This window comes from Giraffa tippelskirchi, chromosome 13 (assembly GCF_054371585.1).
Source record: "Giraffa tippelskirchi isolate mGirTip1 chromosome 13, T2T-mGirTip1v1.2.pri, whole genome shotgun sequence".
Taxonomy (NCBI): domain Eukaryota; kingdom Metazoa; phylum Chordata; class Mammalia; order Artiodactyla; family Giraffidae; genus Giraffa; species Giraffa tippelskirchi.
The window spans coordinates 106,782,159-106,800,470 of NC_137287.1; the positions used below are offsets into that span (position 1 = coordinate 106,782,159).

Below are 18,312 nucleotides of genomic sequence, written 5' to 3' on the forward strand. Positions count from 1 at the left end.
ATTCTCTTCCCTTTCATTCCTTCCACAGATAAATAATGAACATCTACTATTTGTCAGGTTCTGACAATGCAGTAGATACAAGATAGTCCCTAACTCTAACTCAGGGGAGAAAAAATAAAGAGAACAAACCAATTAAATAATTACAAGCTGTGTTAAGTGCTCTGCTGAAAACAAACATTGATAAGGTAGAGAGCAATTGCCCTGTTTGAAGCAGGAGATCAAGGGAGCACTTCTAGATTATGTGGTCAAAGAGGACCTTACTGAGGAGATGACAAACTGAGACCTTTTAAAAGAGTCTTTTAAAGAGTCAGTTTTGCAAAAAAATAACAGCTTAGTCAATGGCCCAGTGCCTGGAAAGACCTTGGAGAGAACCACAGAAATGAGCAACTTTGTATGGCCAGACAGTTAGCAAGGGTGGAGGATGTGATGGAAAGGTTGGTTATTTTAAGCCGGGCAGTGACACGATTATATTTACATCTGAAGAAGTGCAATCTAGCTGCCCTGTTTTTCCAAGGTAAAATAAAATCGTTATCGCCTTCCTAAATAACAAATATTTAGCATTCCTCTTTGGAACTTCCCAAGTCCCACTGGGAAAACTTTTCAGACCCTTTGTGGGTGGCTGTAACTCCGACCTTGGTCCCCGGAGGTAGAATACTGCTCCTTTTCGCACTAGCAATTGGAATCCCTTCCGAGGAGTTAATGAGGTAAGGCGCAGGAGGAGCGGTTCAAAGACTCTAGGTCGGGAAGGAACCTGACTTGTTTGAGGACTTGAAAGACGCTTGAGAAAGTGGAGGAGTTGAATGCGCGTGAATGTGAGAGAGGCAAGTTAGTACAGACTCTGAAAAGTCTGGCAGATAGGCTACGGTGAATATTTAGATCTTAATCTGAAGAACAGTGGGCAACGGGCTTTGAGCATGAGGATGGCTATGAACAGAGTTGCGTTTTGAGAAGCTCTTGCTGTCTGAGCATGAAGAAGGGATTGGAAGAAGAGTGGGTGGAGAGGACAACCATCTGATGGTGGACTCGACTGGAGTGTTGGCAGCAGCATGGAGAGAAGTAGGAGGCTTCGAGGCGCATATAGGAGGCATAACTAACAGATGACGGAGAAGGTCCAGTCCCGGGCTTCGTGTGATCACAGTGGATATGGGTGAGTGGGGACTTCGTGCTCCGGATCCGGGCGCAGGCCGGTTCCCGCGCGTCAGGGCAGTGGGCGTGGCTCGCCCGAGCCGTCGCCACGGTGATCGGGTGGGGAGGGGCCGAGGGCGGGGCAGCTGAGGAGCTGCGTCACTCGGTGGTGGCGATGGTGCGTGTGTGTGTGGGGGGCGGGGGATACGCTGGGCGCGTCCCGGGGGTCACGTGGTGCGCAGCACGCAGAGTCCTTCTGTCGGTTGGTCCTGGAGCGGCGCAGCCGGAGCGGGGCTGTGAGGTGAGCTCGCGGCGAGGCGCGGCGAGGAGAAGCCGGCTGGCTGGGGCCGGGTCGAGACGCGCGCGCGCGCCGTGCGGGCGGGGACGGTGACGGACGCCACCGCTGCTCCGGTCCCCTGCCCGGCCCCGCTCCCCGCCTGGCCCCGCTTGCCCTGCCCGGAGGGAGGCCCGGGGACCGCTGTTGAGAGCGTGGCGGGCGTGCGAGTGGCGCCCAATCCCCAGGGTTGCCTGCGGGAGTGACGGTGGTTGAGGCCAATCAGCGCCGCCTGAGGAGGTTGGGCCGCGGGGTGCGGGCCCAGGGCGCGGAGCGGGCCGTGTTGCGGGTGGGGGGAAGCGCTAGGGTCGGATCCTGAGCTTGTGTGGCCCCCGAGAGCTCCACCAACAACCTCTGCCCTTGCCTTGTGCTTTGGGAACGCGTTTTGTTTTATAGCCTCTTTAATCCTGTTCTGGGGAGCACACCCCTTTCTCAAGCCCCCGACTATGGGAGTGTCCCCTTTCTCTGTAGTTTTTAGAAAATGTGATCGGTGCAACCCTCTTTCTTAAGCTCCATCCCTGGGATTTTATCTTAATTTCCAAAGCCTCCCCCACTGAGGATGTACCCCCTGACCCACGACCCCCAAATTGGGAGGACACTCCCTTTACGTGTCTCCACTCTGAATAAACGTTCCCTTTCAAATCTGAGGGTTCTTCCCATTAGTTTCAAATCTGGGGTCCAGTGACCAGTTTTGGGGGTACTTATGTTCCCACAAATTCAGGGGAGACTTCCCTTTTCCAGGCCTGAAATCTGGCAGAATGCTTTCCAGAATGTCTTAAATTTAGGGGCCAATTCCTTTTCCCAGCCTTTCAAAATCTGGGAGAGCACAGTGTCCAGAGTCTACCCGAAATGAAGTCCAAATCCTGAAATTTTAAGATAAGTATTTGTATTTACACAAGGGAATTCACAGCTTTTTCCAATCACTCTATCCTTGGGGTTCCACCCTTTTTCATGAGCTCTCCAAATCGGACCACCTTATTTCCAGATTTTCATATTTGGAAGTGTTTCCTGTCCCCACCGCCCACCTCCCACGCTCTACTTTTGGTTACACAGTTCTCAGCGTGCAGCCACCGTCCTGATGTTTGTTAAATCTGGGAGGGCACACCTTTTTTCTTAGTTTGCTCATTTCCAGACAGTGGTCCGTGGTTCTTGAGCTTTTCAGCCATCGGAGAGGTTTTGTTTCCTCAGCTTCCCTTTCTGGATTCCCATTTTCCTTTAGGTGCTCTCCCTGTCAGGTAAGTGCACCTCTTGTCTTCCTTCCTCTGGTGAATAAATACCTTTCTTCAGCATGGCACTTTCTCTGCTTCTGTGGCCTTTTCTCTCTACTCACTTCCTATAGTCTCACCTCCTGAAGTCCCCTCCCCCTGGGGGAGGATCTCCCCGCCCATCCCAAAGGGGTGCCTGCATGTTGTCTTTCATATGTCTACTTTATCTTTTTTCTTTCTGCTAACAGAAACTCTTTCTCTTGGCTTGCTCTATCCCCGGGCATTTTTCTGATTCCTTTCTTCCTTTGGACGCTGCTCTGCTTACTGGTGACTGTAAAGATAGTCCCATTTCTTTCCCTTACTCTGGAAGTGGCCTCAAGTCCAGGGCTGCCTGATTCCCCAGCGCTGGATTTAAACTGAAAATGAATCCCCCCCTTGTATTTCTTTGGTTATTCACAGGTCTCTTAATCCTCCTGATGGCCTGCTGCTTAGAAGATTCTGGTTAGAAGGATACTGCTTTCTCCTTTGCTTTATTTCCCTTCATTGGAAAACAAAACAAAAAAACCCTCCAGAGATTCTTAGTCTTGCTTCCAGCTCCTAAGCTTCCTCATTGGCTCTTTTCCTTCCTTTTATCAAGAAAAGAGGTCTTTTGGAGGAATCTCTTGGTCACTCTTTTTGTTCCTGGAGTAGAGGTGGGAGATGGATCTTTCTCTCTCCCTGTGGTCCTCTCACTTAATCTGCCAAACCTTGCCCCCAACCCCCCACCTTAAAATCTGCAAATGTCTTCTCCTAAGAGCCTCTCAGTAGGCTCTTTCTTTTGTATTTCCCTCTGTCTTTCCAGATCTTACTCAGGGCTTCTCAGCCGGAACCGAACCAGATTAATTTCTCCACAGCTGGAATCTCAAGTGCTTATGGGATAATGACACCTCTGACCTTTCTCCTTTTGGGGAAGTACTTGAGTGTGCAGCTGTATGAGGCCTCAGGGCGGGAGAGAGTATGAGCCTGAGAAGCAACCCTGGCAGGACAAGGCAGAAAAATACTGCATTTTCAGGACCACGTCCTTCTGAATCTCATTTGAAGATTGGATGTTTGCCAAGCACCTGCTTCTCAGTGATGCTGGGGGATTTAATGATACTCCCAGGAACCTGTAGGAATTAATGGGGCTTGTGGTGAAGTGTGCTGAACTCTGTGTTGGAACTTGAATAAAATGAATCATTATTGTATTTTCAGAAGAACTAAGCTTTTTTATACTTCATGTGCATGAAATCCCTGGAGCTGTGTTATTTCAGGAAGTGAAATAGATCCCACATTTATATCATATGATCATTAGTAAGTACCAGATTCATTAAAAAACACTGTAGGTCTGTCTGAGCAGTACCTAATAAAATAAGGTGTACAGAAAGTGAAGAGGTACTTTGTATCTTATTTGCCTGATTGGTGCCCTATCTATGTACTGCTATATATAGTTCACCCTTAAAGTATTCTACACCAGTGCTTCTCAAACTTGAATGTGCAAATAAATCACCTAGGGTGGGGAGTGTCTTGCTAAAATGCTGATTCTAATCCAATGGGTTTAGAGTGGGGCCCAAGTATCTGCTTTTCTAATTCCTCGGTGATGTTGATATTATTGAACTACACTTTGAGTAGTTAGGTTTTATGTGCAAAGTTTAAGATTTCTCTGTGAAAGTAGGCAGGTGGTGGTTTGCCTTATTCTGGAGCATTATTTTTCTTTCTTTATCTAGATGTGTGTCCCTTAAAGTTTGTACAAGGCCACAGTCCTCTTTGGAGGACTACTGTTTATATTCAGTTACAGTTGTTCTAGCATTTAGCTTTTGAAATCATGGCTAGAACTTCTCCAGGAGTTTGATTCCTATTTATTTTGTCAGATTTAAATGCTTAACTATTTCTAGCTTAAAGGTGAACATAACTTTTTTTGGGGGGGGGGGCGGTCAGGGGTTTGGCGTGCAGCATAGCCTGTGGGATTTAGTTCCCAGACCAGGGATTGAACCCAGGCCCTTGACAGTGAGGGCACTGAGTCCTCACTCTTGGACCTCCAGAGAAGCCCTTGATCATAACTCTTGACATAAAATCATTCTAGTAAATACTGCATAGCCCATATAGTGACCAGTCAGCTTGTCTCTCTGGTTCCTCATATGTCATCCTACCATGGATAATGAGTCTGAGATAACCCAAGTCAGCAGGGTCACAGGTGTTGGAATTACCAAGCAGTCCTTCTCGGTTTTCTGGGTCCCAGAGATGGGCCTGGGAGAGGCAGGTGCCTGCACTTTGATTTGTGTAGCTGTGGGAGCTTCACCAAGGCGAATGTGCTGGAATATGATGTTACTCTTTGATGGGAATCATGGCTTTACGATGCTCTCTCTCCTTTTGTATCCACATCTGTCTCTAAGTCTTAGCGAGCTTTTCCTTTCAGATCATCTGTACCTATTTCCCTGGCTATCACTTGTTGTGGCCTTTCCCACCATAATCCTATTCTGGGCCCTAATCAGGACAAACCTGAATTTCTGTCCTCTCCACACTGGCCACCCCCCCCATCCCTCACATGAGTGTCAGATAGATCCTCTTCAGTAACAGATTTGATCTTGATTTGGCTCTAGTCCCAGCACTTCCACTCACTGTGAGACCTCAGGCAAGTCACTTAATGCTACTGGACCTCATTCTCCCCATTTGTAAAACGAGGGGGTGATTATCTCGAAGGTTTACTGTACTCTGAGCCTTTGTCCGTACCTTGCTTAGAAACCCAGTGCCTGTGGGCGCTTGTTATAGCAGATCTGATTTCCTTCACGTGCTCTGTTGGGCTTGCTGCCAATCATTTCCATGTCCGAGTCACTTCTGCCACTGGCTCTTCTAGCCAAGGCAGCCAGCTTGTCCTCAAACCCAACTTCAGCATTCTTCTGCCTCGGTGTCTCTGCCATTTCCATGCTTTAGTTCATTCAAAACTAGGCTTCCCAAAGAAGTCTTCTTGAATTCTCTATTCCGTGTTAGCTACTTCCTTGAATCACAAAGAGGGAGTCTGTAGTTTACACACAACTTTATTTATAGGTTCTCTTATCTGATGTGTATTTTAAAAATGTCTTCCCCTCCTGCTCACCCCATCTTTCATTTTTGCTTTGAATTAGCAGAGTAGATAGAAAGAAATTTAAAAATGAAGCAGGTAGTTTGCCCTTGGCTGGAGTTTGGGGAAAATGAATGTCATGCTTTTAGCTCTCTTCAGGTCTCCCAGATTGGGGGTCAGAGGTGTATTTAACCTCCTAATGCCCCTTCTTCATCTCTCTAGGAAATGATGGGTTGTGGGGTGGGGGGAAGTTTACGTGTTTCTTGATGACCTTTTATTTTTTAAATAAATTTTCTTTAAACCAACATGTGTACTTAGAGCTTCCTTGGTTAGGTTGTAAGCTTGGAGAAAGTCTTGTTTCTCTCTTACTCATCTCAGCAACTGCCCTTTACAGGTTGTTGATTAACCGTGGGGTAACCTGTTGAAAATTGAAACCTTGATTTGTAATGATGCTGTAACAGCTTTGCTGGATCTCGTGTTAGGTATCCAGCTGTTCTTTGTTTTCTTTGGCCAAATAATGGAAGAGATGAGCTTGTAGAAATCATGTAAAATTTTAGGAGCTGAGTATGAGTCACCAAACATAAATAGGGCAGTTGTATCAATATGAGAGGGAGGTGGTGCCTGAATCAGTGGACTTAGGGGAAGGAGGAAGAGGAGGGGCCTGGGGAAGGGTTTTAAACTGGGGCTTCCCTGGTGGTTCAGTAGGAACACTGAACACTGAACAGTAAAGAATCTGCCTGCAATTCAGGAGACCCGGGTTCAGTCCCTGGGTTGGGAAGATCCTCTGGTGAAGGGAATGGCTACTGACTCCAATACTCTTGCCTGGAGAATTCCATGGACAGAGGAGCCTGGCTGGCTACAGTCCACGGGGTTGCAAAGAGTCAGACTTGACTGAGCAACTAACACTAACATATTTGATAAGAGCTTATCACTTGTCAGGAACATGATTCTAGGATTTTAAAGACTGACTCCCAAACATCTTAGATGAGTCTTTGGTTCTCTTTGTCCTAGTAGAGACCTGATTTTCATGAGGTCTCTTATTTGTGTGGAAAAGGTGCGTGGCTAGGTGGATTGACATATCTACCCTGCTTCTACAGGTGCTGGGATTTCTAGGTTATGGAACCCTTGCCTGGAAATGTGGGCATTTTAGTTAGCAGTTTTTGGCGCACTCTGTTAGATCTTATTGAACATTTACAATTTATCTATTTTTCTGAAATTAAGTAATTTATTTGTCCAAGGTCACTTGGCTAATGACCCAGGTTGCTTTGCCTTCAAGTTTGGTGCGCATACATTCTCCTCTCAACAGCTGCCTTACCTTTCTCCCTCAGGGTTTGAATAAGTCACATTGGTCACAGCATCAAACAGGTGGCAGCCTGAAATGCAGGACTGAGGCACTGTTGAGAGAAGACGTGGCTTTGCCACTTCATCTCAGATTCGGTTCCTGACCATGGAAACTTCCCTTAATTGTTGACGCTAAACTCTCTCAGCTGAGGCTGCCTTTCTTCGCTTCTTGAGACTCTCTAGAGCATGGCTGGTTTGGGCTGCTTGACAGCCCCTTGGTCTCATGGAGTGGTGAATGCTGTCTGGAGTGCTTTGATGGGTAGGAAGTTGGTCATGCTCTGCCCTGTATGAAATTTATGCATCTTCCATTCAGAAAGGCGTGATAGTTAAAGATGCCACCTTTCATGTCCAGGCTGCATGGTATGTGGTGGGGAAGAACCAGAATTTGGAGGCATCTGCCACTCTCTTGGGGCTCCATGTCATGTGGGTGTGGGGCTCAAACCTCTTGGGACTTTCCCTGTGGCACAGACATTGGAGACAGACTTCCAGCATGGCAAGTTACTAACCTATCTGGACCTGTTTTCTCTCTCAAGTATCATACTAGCCTCACATCTATCGTTAGAAATATCGGTAAATATTGCCCTTTCTCTCCATTTCCTAATCTGTAAAATGGGAATAAGAAAATCTAATTTATAAGGTTATTGAAACTTGGTGAGCTGTGAAGAGTTGAGTATGTGTTACCATTAATTTGTTTTATTCCTTTTATAAAATGTTTGTAAAATCCCCTCATTGACCTTGTTTCTTGATATTTCATCTGTAACTACGTTAGTACTCTCTGTAAGAGAAAACACTTAAAATTTGTTTTTTATTTTCACACAAAGTAATTTAACAGTAATCCCTTAATATCATTAGTGTTCAGGTTTCTCAAAGTCCTTTATAAAATATGTATATATTTTAAATTGAACTGTAGTTTATTTATAATATTGTATTAATTTCTACTGTATAGCAAAATGATTCATTTATGCAAATATATGTCCTTTTTAAAATATTCTTTTCCATTATGGTTTATCATAGGAGTATACTGAATATGTCATACTGAATATAGTTCTCTATGCTATACTGTAGGACCTTGTTGTTCAAAGGCCTTAATATTTTTTTTGGCTACAGTGTTTGCAGGATCTTAGTTCCCACCAGAGATCTAACCTGGGCCCCCAGGAATGAAAGTGCCAAGTCTTAACCACTGGACCACTAGGGGATTCCCTCAGAGCCCTTTTTAAAAAAAAATTTTAGTTTAGTTTTTAAAAATTGAAGTATAGTTGATTTACAGTATGCCAATCTTTATTGTACAGCAAAGTGACTTGGTTATATACATACATACATTCTTTTTTTTAATATTCTTTTCCATTATGGTTTATCCCAGGAGATTGGATATAGTTCCCCATGCTATATAGTAGGACCTTGTTGTCCATCCATTCTATGTATAATAGTTTATATCTGCTAATTCCAAATTCCAAGTCTTTCCCTCTCCCACCTCCCATCCTCTTGGCAACCACAAGTCTGTTCTCTATGTCTGTGAGTCTGTTTCTGTTTCGTAAATAAGTTCATTTGTCATATATTGACGAGGACATGGCAACCCACTCCACTGTTCTTGCCTGGAAAATCCCATGGACAGAGGAGCCTGGTGGCCTACAGTCCATGGGGTTGCAAAGAGTTGGACATGACTGAAGCGACCGAGGATGCATGCATGTGTCATATATTAGATACCACATACAAATAATGTCATATAGTATTTGTCTTTCTCTTTCTGACTTACTTCACTTAGCATGATAATGTCTAGTTGCATCCATGTTGCTGCACACTGCATTATTTCATTCTTTTTTATGGCTGAATAGTATTCCATTGTATATATGTACCACATCTTCTTTATTCCAAGGCCTTATTTTTAAATGCAGTATAAATACAGTGGGTTTTGGAGTAGGTCCTGCTTTTAAAATCCCCGCTCTTCCTCCTAGCCAGGTGACCAAGAGCAAGTTACTTGCTCTGTTTTCCTTCCTCTGAAAAATAGGATAATACTGCCAACTTTACTGCATTGTTGGGAATAAAGTATTTTTCATGGATTAGCATGTGATAAAAACTCAGTAAAAGTTAGCCATCTCCTAGTATTAATAATAAAGACCAGGAATGATAATACTTAAATAGTAAGTTAATTGACTATTAAATAATTTTTATTTATCTTTAAAACCCCATGCACAATGAATTGATTGTAATTTAGGGAAATGTCTTTGGAGGTCCCATGGGGTAATGACTCCATCTCCAAATTGTTTTCCTTTGTAATATAGTGATACCTCACTTAAGGAATTCTGTAAGAACAGTTTAGTCAGGTATGTTTTAAAAAAGATTCCCTTCTCTAAAAAGAACCCACACAAACCCACTCCAGAGCTGCGTGACACCATTTATAGAGCCCTCCCAGCAGCTGAAAACAGAGTACAGCTTTTCTTAGGCTCCAGGGGCGAAATTCTGGTCTGTCTTCAGGTGTCTGGTTCTGTGTGCTTTGCCTTACCGCCGTGGAGTAACACCAGTTCCTACATTTACCTGTGGAGAGCACTTTTCAAAGAGTCTCCATGGAATCGTCTCCTTGAATTCCTACATCCCTCAAGATGGGTGATACTGATCTCTTTCTTTTCTTTCCTCCTGTTTGTCAACGAGGAAACTAAGGTTATCTCATTAAAGAGGCATCTGACTGCCAAGTAACGGTGCTGCTTGTTAGACTCTGGGGGTGCCTATGAGGAGTTAAATGCCTGAGGAGAGATTGGCTCAGACACAGGCGGTTTCAGTGTCGAGTGCTGTGTTGTGATCCATGCAGCAGGCAAGGCTGCCACGTGTGAATAATGGGGTGGACCCTGGCCCAGCAGCCCTTTGGGGAGGTGCTGATGGCTGAGCCCCATCTGAAGGACCAGGCAGAGAGGAAGCAGCATTGCAGGGAGTCTGGGTGTGTGGGAGGCATGAGCAGTAATAACCTTGAGAGGTTGTCATGTGCCAGGCTCTGTGATAAGTAATTTTTGCTTTTTTTTGGCTGCATCATGTGGCCTGTGGGATCTTAGTTCCCTGACTAGGGATCAAACCTGTGCCCCCTGCCCTGGAAGCAGGGTTTCTTAACCACTGATCCACCAGGGAAATCCCTGTGCTAAGTAATTTTTATCTTCACAGCACATATAGGAAGGTATGAAGTAAGTACTGGTACTATCCCTATTTTACAGATGAGTAGCTTGAGGCTCAGAGAGGAAATGACTTATGCAAGGTTATCTGGAAAATGGTGGAGCTGGAGGTCAAACCCAGGCAGCCTCTTTAGAATTCTGGCTCATAACCACCATGTGCCATTGGCCCTGTGCTGATTGTCCGCTCCACTCCTTTTAAGTTCCCATCTTTAACAGCCCCTAATTTGACTTGGTCATAGTTGCTAACTCACTGGAGGCCTTGATGCTGCACTGAGTAGTTTGAACTCTGTTCTGTAGGGGAACTACTGAGGTTTTTTTTTTTTTGAGATATAATTGACATATAACCTGAAGTTTTAAACAGAGGTGTCTTATGGTCAGATTTGTACTTTAGAAACATTAGTGTAATAGCACTGATGAAGAGTAGCCACAGTTGACTAGTCAGGTTACCTGGATTCATTCAATTCCTTGCCCCAGTACTTGGTAGCTTTGTCATTTGGGCAGCTTACTTTCTGAACCTTAGTTTTTTCATCTCCAAAATGACAATAATAATAATTCTCATCACAGACCTATGAGGTAGACACTAAATGAGATGATGTACATATAAAGCACTTAGAATAGTGTCTATCATAAAATAACCAGTCAGAAGTCAGCTTATAAGACAGTATTGATTTGGATCCGGGGAGCATGTGGCTGGAGGTTTTGAGCTCCACTGAGAGTTGTTGCATTTGTGTGTACTAAGTCGCTTCAGTTGTGTGAGACTCTTTGTGACCCTATGGACTGCAGCCTGCCAGGCCCCTCTGTCCATGGGATTTCCCAAGCAAGAATACTGGAGTGGGTTGCCATGGCCTCCTCCAGGGGACCTTTCTGACCCAGGGATTGGAACTCACTTCTCTGCTTTGGCAGGCAAGTTCTTTACCACTAGTGCCACCTGGGAAGCCGGAGAGTTGTTGCGGTAATTGGATTAGAACTGATGGGGGCCTGAACTGGGCAGCCACTGGATAGTGGGAGAAACCAGAAGTAGGTGTGACAAAATGGTGACTGAGAGTGAGATGTGAAGGCAGTGCCCATGTTCCTGGCTTGGCACATTGGCCAGTCTTGGGACCTCAAACTGTGATGGGGAGAAAAGAAGGAACTTGTGAGGGTAAGATGATGAGCTCAGTGAGGTTGAGTAATGTGCCAAAGGTCAGTCATTCAGCAAATAGATTCTGGAGTTAAGCCTGGGCTCCTTTCCACTCTTTCTGGGAAGAGCCTCTCATTTAACCAGTTCATTCTCAGTAATTCAGAAGACATAAGCTCAACCTGTGTTTGTTGTCTGTCTGAATTTTAATTGTGGTAGAAAAAGACTGACTTCTAGGGAAAACATGTCAAGTATCTGGGAAGAGGGTAAGGGAGCTTTTTGCTTGGCTTCTTTTCTTTCTTCCTCCTTCCTTTCTGCCCTCTTCCCTTGTTTCCTTCTCCACCCCCTCAAGTAAAGGAGGCTAATCCAGTTCTTTCAGTGTGGTTTGGGCAAGCCTGAGGGAGTGGTGGTGACTGGCTTTAGACTCAGTCTTCTTTCTGTGTCATTGAGGAGAAATTAGTGATGGAGGGGCCTTTGTCCCTACTTGAAACAATTTGTCAGTTCTCTAGGACTATGGATGTGCTCTTTTAAAAAAGAATTTTTTTTTTTAATTTATATTTGACTGTGCTGGGTCTTTGTTGCTGCTCATGGGCTTTCTTTAGTTGCAGCAAGTGGGGGGCTGCTCTCTACTTATGGTACATGGGCTTCTGGTTGCAGTGGCTTCTCTTGTTGTGGAGCCTGGGCTCTAGACCTTGAGGCGAGTAGTTGTGACACAAGGGCTTAGTTGCATGTGGGATCTTAGTTCCCAGACCAGGGATCGAATCCATGTCCCCTGCATTGGCAGGTGGATTCTTAACCCCTGCACCAAAGGGAAATCCCTAGATGTGCTCTTTTTATGTTCGTTATATTGAATACTATTTGTTAATGTTGCATAATAACAGTGACTGTAATCCTTTGTGTTTGATGTCCTTTTTGCTAGTGCTACTACTATCACACAGCCATTTTATCACCAATATTGAATATTTGGTGTGTACTGTCCTGAGTACTTGACATCCATTAGCTCGCTTAGCCTCACAACCCCAGGAGGTAGGGGTTATTCGTCCCGTTTTATAGAAGGGCAAGCAGGGAGGCTTAGTGATTTTTCTCATCTTCACTTAGCAGGCAGTGAGTGGAGCCAGGATTGGTCGGAATCTGAATCTGAAACCTGTCTGCTCCCATCCCTAAGTACTGCCTGGCCTTCCTCCAAGACAGAACTTTGGAAGAGTCCCCTTGGAAGCTTCCTCCTGTGGGTTGTAGGTGTCCCCGGACCTGCTGATACTATGTGCTTTTCTGGAACTATAGTCAGGGCTGCAGGGTTGCAGCGAGCGTTTCCACCTCCTAGGCTCAGGGCTGTGGGGGATTGGGAGGGGAGCTCATTCCTGCTGAGACACCTTGCCTCTAGGACTTCCCCTCTGCCTAGAATTTTTTTCCTCTAGATCTTCACATAGCTGTCTCCTTGTTATTTAGATCTCTGCTCAGACCTCAGCTCCTCAGAGTTCTTTCTAACAGCCTTATCTAAAGGATCCTGCCACATCAACTGGTTTTGTTGGGTTTTCCACTACAGAACTTACCCTTCCAGAAATGATCTTATTTGCATATGTGTTATAGTGTTTCTGCCTTCCCTGCTAGAGAACAGAGCCGGGGGTATCTTGTCCTCCTGCCGTCTATCTTGGGCCCCTGACACAGAGCCGGCTCTCAGTAAATAATGAAGGAGGCATAAAGATTTAAGCTGGTCTTTCGCTTGAAGTGTCCTTCAGTTTGAAAGTGGGTTACATTAAGTTTATTTTTTTCTTATTTTGTTTTTTATGTATTTTTAACCTTTTTATTTTGTATTGGAGTATAGCAGGTTAACAATGTTGTGATAGTTTCAGGTAGTTGGCAGGGGGGAGCAGGAACCTCAGCCATACATATATATGTATCCCTTCTCCCCTCCCATCCAGGCTGCCACATAACATGAGCCGAGTTCCCTGTGCTATACAGTAGGACCTTGTTGTTTATCTATTTTAAATACAGCAGTGGGTATATGTTGACCCCAAACTCCTTAACTACCCCTTCCCTCCATCACTCACCCCAGCAGCCGTTAAGTTCTTTCTCTAAGCCTGTGAGTCTGTTTCTGTTTTATAAAGAAGTTCATTTGTATCATTTATTTTTAGATTCCACATATAAGGGATGTCATAGGATATTTCTCCTTCTTTGTCTGACTTAGTATGACAATCTGTAGGTCCACCCATGTTGCTGCAAATGGTGTTATTTCCTTTTTTTTTTTAATGGCTGAATAATATTATATGTACCACATCTTCTTTATCCATCCCTCAGCCGACGGACAGTTAGGTTGCTTCCGTGTCCTGGCTGTTGTAAACAGTGCTGCAGTGAGTATTGGGGTGTATGTGCTTTTCTCTGGATGCACGCCCAAGAGTGGGATTGCAGGGTCATACAGTAGCTCTGTTTTTAGTTTTGTAAGGAATCTCCATACTGTTCTCCCTAGTGGCTGTACCAGTTTACATTCCCACAAACAGTGTAGGAGGATTCCTTCCTCTCCACACCCTCTCTAGCATTTACTGTTTGTGGATTTTTTGATGATAGCCGTTTTGGCTGGTGTGAGGTGTACATTAACTTTAAAAGGCACCATCATCCTTTAATGGAGATTGAATTGCAAGCCTAGTGTAAGCACTATTAGGTTATTGTAAAGCCCATTCTGTAGTTTCTGGAGGTTGCCAATCTTTTCAGAGTTTATTTTCTCTTAACCCTGATGAGAGCCAACTCATTGAAAGGTCTTGTTCCCTGCCCACCTATCACAAATTCTTTGTTATTTTGAGTCCTTAGTCTCTTCTCCCCAGCACATTAGGGTTGCTGAGGGCAGGGCCTCCAGTTACCATGGCTACAGTACTCTTAAACCTCTCCCAAAATAAAATCCAGAGTCCATGTCAGTACATTAGCTATAAATATATTATGAATTCAGAAAATTCTGCTGCTAGACATACAGGGGCTTTGCAGATCTTTTTTTTTTCCCCCCTCACACTGTATGTCATACAGGAGCTTAATTCCCTGACAAGGGATCTAACCCATTTCTCCTGCTGTGGAAGAGCAGAGTCTTAACCACTGGGCCACCAGGGAAGTCCCAAGATACACATTCTATCTTTTTTAAAAATTAATTAATTAATTAATTAATTTTTGGCTGTGTTGGGTCTTCGTTGCTGCAGGACTTTTCTCGAGTTGTGAGTTGGGGCTAGTGTCTGGTTGCAGTGTGCCGGTTTGTCATGACGGTGGCTTCTCTTGTTGTGGAGCACGAGCTCCAGGGTGCATGGGGTGCAGTAGGTGCCATTCTAGGACTCCAGAGCACAGGCTTACTGGTTGTGCATAGGCTAGGTTGCTCCGAGGCATGTAAGATCTTCCTGGACCAGGGATCAAACTCGTGTTTCCTGCATTGGCAGGAGGATTCTTTACCACTGAGCCATCAGGGAAGCCCAAGAAGTACATTCTTCAGTTCAGTTCAGTGGCTTCAGTTGTGTCCGACTCTTTGTGACTCTATGGACTGCAGCATGCCAGGCCTGCCTGTCCATCACCAACTCCTGGAGCCTACTCAAACTCATGTCCATCGAGTTGGTGATGCCATCCAACCATCTCATCTTCTATCGTCCCCTTCACCTCCCGCCTTCAGTCTTTCCCAGCATCAGGGTGTTTTCCAGTGAATCTTCTTCGCATGAGGTGGCCAAAGTATTGGAGCGTCAGCTTCAGCATCAGTCCTTCCAATGAATATTCAGGACTGATTTCCTTTAGGATGGACTGGTTTCATCTCCTTGCAGTTCAAGGGACTCTCAAGAGTCTTCTCCAACATCACAGTTCAAAAGCATCAATTCTTCGGCGCTCAGCTTTCTTTATGGTCCAACTTTCACATCCATACATGACCCTGGAAAACCATAGCTTTGGCTAGATGGACCTTTGTTGGCAAAATAATGTCTCTGCTTTTTAATATGCTGTCTAGGTTTATCATAGCTTTTCTTCCAAGGAGCAAGCGTCTTTTAATTTCATGGCTGCCATCCCACCTGCAGTGATTTTGGAGCTCAAGAAAATCAAGTCTCTCACTGTTTCCGTTGTTTCCCCATCTATTTGGCATGAAGTGATGGGACTGGATGCCATGATCTTAGTTTTCTGAAAGTTGAGCTTTAAGCCAACTTTTTCATGTTCTTCTTTCACTTTCATCAAGAGGCTCTTTAGTTCTTCACTTTCTGCCATAAGGGTGGTGTCATCTGCGTATCTTAGGTTATTGATATTTCTCCCGGCAATCTCGATTCTAGCTTGTGCTTCATCCAGCCTGGCATTTTGCATGATGTACTCTGCATATAAGTTTAATAAGCAGGGTGACAATATACACCCTTGACGTACTCCTTTCCCAATTGGGAACCAGTCTGTTGTTCCATATCCAGTTCTCACTGTTGCTTCTTAACCTACATACAGGTTTCTTAGGAGGCAGGTAATGTGGTCTGGTATTCCCACCTCTTGAAGAATTTTCCACAGTTTGTTGTGACCCACACAGTCAAAGGCTTTGGTGTAATCAATAAAGCAGAAGTAGATGTTTTTCTGGAACTCTCTTGCTTTTTCTGTTTTCCAACGGTTGTTGGCAATTTGATGTTTCCTCTGCCTTTTCTATAAATCTAGCTTGAACATCTGGAAGTTCTTGGTTCACATACTGTTGAAGCCTGGCTTGGAGAATTTTGAGCATTACTTTGCTAGCGTGTGAAATGAGTGCAATTGTGGGGTAGTTTGAACATTCTTTGGCATTGCCTTTCTTTGGGATTGGAATGAAAACTGACCTTTTCCAGTCTTGTGGCCACTGCTGAGTTTTCCAAATTTGCTGGCATATTGAGTGCAACACTTCAACAGCATCATCTTTTAGAATTTGAAATAGCTCAACTGGAATTTCATCGCTTCCACTAGCTTTGTTCATAGAGATGCTTCCTAAGGCCCACCTGACTTCGGACTCCAGGGTGTCTGGCTCTAGGTGAGTGATCACACCATTGTAGTTATCTGGGTCAGTAAGGTCTTTTATGTATATATAGTTCTTATGTGTATTCTTGTCACCTCTTCTTAATATCTTCTGCTTCTATTAGGTCCATACTGTTTCTGTCCTTTATTGTGCCCATCTTTACATGAAATGTTCCCTTGGTATCTCTAATTTTCTTGAAGAGATCTGTAGTCTTTCCCATTCTATTGTTTTCCTCTATTTCTTTTCATTGATCACTGAGGAAGGCTTTCTTATCTCTCCTTGCTATTCTTTGGAACTCTGCGTTTAGATGGTTATATCTTTCCTTTTCTCCTTTGCCTTTCACTTCTCTTCTTTTTTCAGCTATTTTTAAGGCTTCCTCAGGCAACCGTTTTGCCTTTTTGCACTTCTTTTTCTTGGAGATGGTCTTGATCACTCTCTCCTGTACAATGTCTCGAACCTATGTCCATAGTTCTTCAGGCACTCTGTCTGTCAGATCTAATCCCTTGAATCTATTTGTCACTTCCACTGTATAATTATAAGGGATTTAATTTAGGTCATACCTGAATGGTCTAGTGGTTTTCCCTACTTTCTTCAATTTAATTCTGAATTTTGCAAAAAGGAGTTCATGATCTGAACCACAATCAGCTCCTGGTCTTGTTTTTGCTGACTGTATAGAGCTTCTCCATCTTTGGCTGCAAAAAGTGTAATCAGTTTGATTTCTGTATTGCCCAGCTGGTGATGTCCATGTGTAGAGTCGTCTCTTGTGTTGTTGGAAGCGGGTGTTTGTTATGACCTGTGTGTTCTCTTGGCAAAACTGTTAGCCCTTGCCCTGCTTCATTTTGTACTCCAAGGACAAATTTGCCTGTTACTCCAGGTGTCTCTTAACTTCCTACTTTTGCATTCCAATCCCCTGTGATGAAAATGACTTCTTTTTTTGGTGGTAGTTGTGGAAGGTCTTGTAGGTCTTCATAAAACTGTTCAGCTTCTTTGGCACTAGTAGTTGGGGCATAGATTTGGATTACTGTGATATTGAATGGTTTGCCTTGGAAACGAACAGAGATCATTCTGTCATTTTTGAGACTGCACCCAAATACTATATTTCGGAGTCTTTTGTTGACTTTGAGGGCTACTCCATTTCTTCTAAGGGATTCTTACCCACAGTAGTAGATATTCTTAAGGTTAGAAAATTCAAACAATAAAGTTAAAAAATGAGAAGTTAAATTTTCTTGCTCTATTCCTTTCATTAAGGGAACTACTGAACAATTATTTTGTTCCTTCTTAGGGGGAAGAAATATGCATAGAGTATGCATATAATAGATCTGTCTGTATATATGTTTATTTGTATTAAAGGGGTAATACTGTATACCTGCCTCTACACCATGCTTTTTTTACTTGACAGTGTATCTTGCAGATGGCTCCATATCAGCATCTACAGCTTACCATTTTTCCTTTTAATAGCTGTACCACATTCTATTGTATAGATGGGCATAATTCATTTAAGTGGGCCTCTTTTGATGGGCATTTTAATTGCAGAAATTTATTGTTCACCCTCACAGGTAATTTGGCAGACTTTGGGGGATGTGTCTGTAGGATGTCACTGGCTATGGGTCTGTTGGGTTGCAGGTATTTGCATATTTGTAGATAGTGCCAAGTTGCCTCTAGATAAGATTTTCCAATTTATGCTTCTACCAACAGTTATAAGCATCATTTTTCCTCATCCCTGAAAGCACTGGGTATTTTATCTTGAAATTATTAGCCTGAAGAGTGAAAAATTGTTACTTTGATTTGCATTTCCTTTAGTTTAGGATGATGTTAAGTGGATAATATAATCATATGCTTATTAGATCTTTGTGTTATTCCTGCTCCCCGTCCCCCCAAGCCTCTCCCTTCTCTATATGGGAATCTGCCAGTTGTTACATTTTGCTCATTTTTAAGTGAGTTGTTTGGCTCTTTTGTTCTTGGTTTATATGCACTCCTTGTTAATAAAGTAAGTTAGCCC

General features: G+C 43.9%; 1 protein-coding gene across 13 annotated transcripts in view; it reads left to right on the plus strand.

Moving 5' to 3' along the window:
- The first annotated feature begins 1,358 nt into the window (after positions 1–1,358).
- The window catches only part of PHF20 (PHD finger protein 20), a 125,756-nt gene continuing 108,802 nt past the window's right edge, over positions 1,359–18,312 (plus strand). For 7 of the 13 annotated variants that reach the window (XM_081560018.1, XM_081560027.1, XM_081560025.1 and 4 more), the window contains exon 1: positions 1,359–1,426. The gene's annotated coding sequence lies outside the window, so the exon portion shown is untranslated. Of the gene's footprint in view, positions 1,700–2,264; positions 3,994–18,312 lie in introns of all 13 variants that reach the window. The other 6 variants (XM_081560021.1, XM_081560020.1, XM_081560028.1 and 3 more) reach the window with 2 other exon arrangements.